This window comes from Ictalurus punctatus, chromosome 2, assembly GCF_001660625.3.
Source record: "Ictalurus punctatus breed USDA103 chromosome 2, Coco_2.0, whole genome shotgun sequence".
Lineage (NCBI taxonomy): Eukaryota > Metazoa > Chordata > Actinopteri > Siluriformes > Ictaluridae > Ictalurus > Ictalurus punctatus.
Genome location: NC_030417.2, coordinates 10,734,122 through 10,740,476, shown reverse-complemented (window position 1 = coordinate 10,740,476; position 6,355 = coordinate 10,734,122).

Below are 6,355 nucleotides of genomic sequence, written 5' to 3'. Positions count from 1 at the left end.
ATGGGGACAGAGCGTCTCCAAAACGGCAGGTCATGTTCGGTGTTCCCGGGATGCATTGGTTAGTACCTACCAAAAGTGGTCCAAGGAAGGACAACCGGTGAACCAGCAACAGGGTCATGGGCTCCTAAGACTCATTGATGCGCATGAAGGCGCATGGAGCGTGAAGGCTAGCCCGTCTGGTCCGATCCCACAGAAGAGCTACTGGAGCCCAAAATGCTGAAAAAGCTCATACTGGCTATGATAGAAAGGTGGCCTCAGAATTCCCCAGATCTCAATCCACATCTGTGGGATGCGCTGGACGAACAAGAGTGATCCATAGAGGCCCGACCTCAGAATTTACAGGACTTTAAGGATCTGCTGCTAAAGTCTCAGTACCAGATACCACAACACACCTTCAGCGGTCTTGTAGAGTCCATACCTCAATGGGTCAGAGCTGTTTTGGTGGCACAAGGGGGACCTACACAATATTAGACAGGTGGTTTTAATAATATGGCTGATCGGTGTAAATAGGGTTCATTCACCAATATGTGCCGTAACTGAAGTGATCTGAACTCACTTGTATTGGTGCTGCTTTTAAGTTTTACCTCTACAAAACACATCTAATTCTAGCGATGACTTGCATGAGTACCTGATATTTATTTGTTGCCTGAAACAAAGAAAAAAACCTCCATGTGGACGAAAGTATGTGGACAGCTGACCACCACACCCATATGTGCTCAATATTAGACAGGTGGTTTTAATGTTATGGCTGATCGGTGTATAGGCTCGCTTGCTTTTGAGTTACTGAGGTTAGTAACGAATAATGAGTATAAATAAAATAAACTTCATTTCACAGGTTTGGGATCCCATTCCTCTAGGCCCACATCTACACACTCTGCTGGATGGAAAACACATTTCTACAAAACATATCACTTAAAGGCCTGTAATCTCAGTTTACCGTCTGACATCGTGATCTATATTTATCCCTCACTCACACTTGCCCACATATGGTGTGAAAGCTTGTCCAGGCTTTATTATTACAAAACTCTGTGCAGAATTAATCATTGACTAACGAGTGTGTGCAGATTATATTTCACCTTGTGTTGATTTTAGGTGTAGTGTTCTACAAGGAACTGTAGGAAAACAACAATCAAATAATCTAATGATACCTCGTATTCTCCCTTGCCTTCTCTCCTTTTTAAAAACGAACTAAACTCCTGGTTTCCCCTCCCTAACACATTTCCTCCCTTGCATTTTCTCACCTTCCCTCAGTGAGAAACTGTGACTCATGCCATTAAATATCCATGTTATCATGTGATGTTCCTGAGCTGTAAGGCCAGTCTGTTCACTCCCTTTATGAGTGGTTAACAGGATGCGATTAATTCTTGAAGATCCAGCAGAAAAGATTCGCTGCCTGTACAGGGTGTGTGGAGGAGTCCATTACGGTAAACAAATGGACAGGGTGTGTGTGTGTGTATTTGTACATTTAATTTGTTTCTTATTTGTTTCAGATTGCATGTTTTCCAACCTTGTAATAAACTGTAGTTGGTTTCAAACTTGGCCAGCATTTTCAGAAGATTACCAGAAGGTTACATGTGTAACTGGTTCTACGACCGCGTCGAAGTTGTCACCTTGTGAACAGAACGTGACGTGACCACGACCTCGCGGGGGTAGCCTACTAAGGTTTCCGATACAACCTCCTAATCCTCTGGCCATTTCTGTTGGTGTTCCACCAGTCAGCGTGTAGAACCATGCTGACCTACACTATATGGCCAGATGTTTGCGGACACCTGATCATCACAGCCGTATGTATTGCTTTCCCCCCCATACTGTTCACACAAATTTTGAAGCACACAACTGTATAGAATGGCTTTGTACACTGTAGCATTACAATTTCCCTTGGAACTAAGAGGCCCAAACCTGTTCCAGCATGACACAAAGTGCACAAAGTGAGCTCCATGAAGACATTGATGTATTAAAGGTTGGAAGACGGTGGAAAAAGAACTCGAGTGTCCTGCACCAGAGCCCTGACCTCAACCCCATTGAACACCTTATAGCAAATAGCAAAACAGAAATGGGCAACTCCTTGGAACCACGCTCTAAAATCCAGTGGACCGCCTTCCCAGAAGAGTGGACGCTGTTATAGCTGCAAAGTGACGACCGGCTCCATATTACTCTGTGGTTTTGGAAGGAGATAGTCGGGTGTCCACATACTTTTGGCCATGTAGTGTAACATTTTGTTCTACTTCCTATCATTTCCAGACCAGCAGAGTGGTTTTATAGTCATCACGAGGGTTGGGAACATGTCCAGACATGTCACCAGACAGAAAAAAACAGCACAGATACTTTAGTATGGTATATTGAGTATCTATAAGGTGCTAATACTCTTGCGAGAATAAGAATTGCTCGGTGTGTTGATGCGTGCCGTCTCCTTTCAAACTCGTCAAAGAGGATATGGTTTGTGACGAAGCGACGTTCGTTCGGTAAAATCTGCCAGAAGTTGACTACAAGTCGCTGCTGAACGGTTGTCCACATTTGTGACACTTCACTCAGGAGGTACAGTCGGGTCCATAAGTATTTGGGCAGTGATGCAACGTTTTAATTTTGCCTCTGTACACCACCACAATGAATTTGAAATGAAGCAATTTTTTTTTTTAACACAGTCTCCATTTATACAGGCTCAAAAGTAATTGGACAATCGACTGAGAAGCAATGTTCTGGCCAGGTGTGGCCTGTTTCCTCGATATTTCATGTCAAATTAAGGAGATAAAAGGTCTGGAGTTCATTCTAAGTGTTGAATTTGCATTTGGTAGCTGCTCATGGGAACTCTCAGTATGTGGTACAAAGAGGTGTCGATGCAAGTTGAAGAGATTTCAAATCCATTGTGGCGGTGTAAAGAGGCGAAAAAAAAATAATTCGGCGCTGTCCAAATACTTATGGACTTGACTGCAGGCATCAAGTAACATTTAATAAAAGTACAAAGTATACAAACAGCTGGTCAGTGATTCACCAGCCCCTTATCGCTTGAGAGTCCTCACTAGACACAGTGAGACTCAGTTAAAGTTTATCTGATTGCCTTTGTGATCAAAACTCCATGGAAAGGTTTACATGACCTGTGACTCATGTATACAAATTGCACAGGCCTCAAGAGGAAGAGGAAGATACTGAAAAGCCAATTTTAGATTATAAGATCAGCTACTTTGCCTCCGCAGCAAGTCCAATATCAGGCCACGTGTCCTGTTTAACAGGCGATGATTATGATTCAATGATTCAATTCATACGAAGTTATGATTCAAATATCAGCATTACCATCACCTACAGATTATTTTCGTCAGGCTTAGAGAAAATCATACTCCGTGTCTAGGAATGCATTTTGTCAACTCCTCGACGAGACGAGAATGGAAAAAGAGGACAAGTGTGGTATAGCGGGGACCTTTTTATAGGCTACACGTGTGAAGTTGCAGTCACAAGGTGATGGCTTTGTTATTGGTAAAATGTCAATGCAGATGAACTGAGAATTGATCCAAACAGGTTCAAGGTCACAGCAGGGTCAAATGTCCTAAATAGCTTCCTTGAGTTTGAATATGTTTTCTTTATATATTAAGGATATTTCTGGCACTCAAATTAGCAACAAGAAAAGTTAGATTTGTTTTACTGAAGTTATTTATTTATATTAGGTTACTTTGTTATTGTTTCTTTGTATCTTTTATTTTTAAAAATAAATCATGTTTCTGAAATGTTACTTATCTATTAACAGTTAATGTTTTATTACATTTTTGGGGGCGAAAACACTATGCAAACCTGTAGTAAGCCCTTTTAAAGGTGGACTGATAGGGGATTTTACCAATACCGATAACTAAGTCGGGCGGTACCGACCTACAGATATCCGATTAATGTACTTCCTTAAATAAATAAATAAAAATTACCATGAAAATGTACTGTACTTTTTTAAGTGAAAAATATTTCAATATTAACTATTAATCAATATTAAAGTAAATAAAAGATATGCATCCAAATTGAATCAAAACATAACACTCCAAATAGCAAATATAAACAGAGACGTCCACAATGAGGGGAAAAAAAAAAAAAAACTCCAAATAACACAACAAAATTTGTCAGCGATAGTTTTTATTTCACCTCTAGAGGCCGCTCTCATACCGTATAATGACGATGGACCCGTCTCAGCCGGGAAAAACTATCGATGTGGATTTTCGCCGATAACCGGCAATTGCTTATCAGTGCCAAAAACGATCAATCGGTCGACCTCTAGTCGCTTTTTCACTTTCCCAACTGATCAGCACTGGACACCTACATAAAACCAACACTCACACCAATAGGACTTGATATGAAGTCCTTAAAAACAAAAAAATGAGTGCTTCTTTGATATCAGAAACTGTTTTTTTTTTTGTTTTGTTTTTTTAAAGGGGGGGGTTGGTGCAATATGACTATTTTAGTTTATCAACAACGTCCCAACACGCACATGCGCACACACACACACACACACACACACGGGAACATTTTGTTGTGATTCCCATCTTGATGAATTATGAGTTTGCACAGAACAGAGTTCATATCCCGTACGCTCATTTCATACCCTACGTTATTCATGAAGAAGATGCACAAGTGCAAAGCTTGCAGAAAAAGCAGTGAGAATCTCTGGCATTTCTGTCGTCCCGCTGTGACGATAATTCGGTTTATCCAGAGACGCGACTTAATCCAATAACACCGACTTACACAGAGTCCGCTTTCTCTTGCGGCCTTGCGTTTGGGTGCGAATATGTAGTGCTTTCTTCGTGTCCTCGTTTCTTTAGTATGGTTATTTTCACTCGACTCTTTTTCTGTTTCTTTGGGGTTTTTTTAAACGGGGAAATAAAAGACTAGAAAACATCTAATGGTTTGTATTCCATCCAAACGTGCAGCACTTTTATACATCAGCACTCGCTTCGATTCGTCCCTTCCCCCTCTCACCGCAGTCATGTCGTATTGGTTAGATAACTACAACTTAGACACAACCAGTACGGCATCCGAGTAGAACTTTCATTTTTTTTTCTTTCAAAATGTAGTTATTTAGAGCTTAAGATGATACTAGTCAGTGCTCATCATGTTTCCATGTCCTGCTATTACTTTCCTGGGGTTTTCCAAAGGAAGGAATATGCAGTCCAACAGTCATATGTCGACAGAGCAGCTGTTTCTTCTGTCTGCCTGCCTCACACACACTTACATACACACGTCGTGTCCATAAACGTCATCCATGGCCTGGTTATGATATTTGCTTCTAATTTTTTTCCCTCTTTCCCTGACCCAGTTTATAACAAAACATCATTTCTGACTAACGTTAGTAAGTAAAAAGAAGTGGACTTGGTCTACTCACACCACTCGCGGCCGTGGTTAACTCGTCTCGCGTTTCTTGGTGACAGCTGAAGGGTCTTGTTAAAACCAGAAGAACTCGAACGTGAGAAGTGTACAAGTGAATAAAACATGACAAAAACTTCAATTGGGAAAGAGGACATATTTAACCTTTTCTCCTTCAGAATAATGTATTGAAATGGATTTATACAGAGAAACATACTAAATGTTGGTTTATTTCCATTAATCATGGGTCAAGGTCAACGTGGTGGTCAAGGATGTTGGGATCCACCTCATAGCAGACATAATGTGAAAGATTTTGAGTTATGGTTATTGCATACCTGTGACACCCCGACATACAGCACGTACAGACATCATTCATCTTCAGTTAGCGTTTTATCCTGGTCAGGGTCGCTGTGGAGCCGGAGCAAATCCTGCAGATAACTCAAATCACGGTAGCACACAAGATGAACAGTCAAGTACTGGACTTACAGCTGAGAATGAACGAGAGTGTAATATATATAGCACCGGTCACTCTTTTGGAAGTCCTATTTAAATTCATACCAACCACTGATAATTGAACATTGATAATTATTCTATAAATGGAGCTCTAAGAACCAGAAAAGTTGCGATATTTGCCCAGTCGAAATTCTCTCTAAAAATAATCAGGGAAATTTGAAGGGTTTTTTTTTTTCCTTCTTTCTGTTCTCTAACTTTATTCACCTAAATCTAAGGAAGGCTAGACCTCTTTCCACTGCGTATGTGTCAGAAAGTGTCGTTAGTCCAAGTGCTGTTTACAGTCTGTGCTCCCCTGAGCAGGTTATCTGGACAATATAACCAGGTAAAAGCTAACTATGATTGCCTAAGATCACACAACCTTGGCTAAAAATGTTAACAAATCATTGGACGGCTGATCCGGTGTCCGATCTGAAGCTCTAAAGTGGCTGCTATCGATGTGGATTTTTGCCGATAACCGGCTGAACCCCACCCCCCTGGTTCAACCGGTATTAAGAAACAAAGATAAAGATAT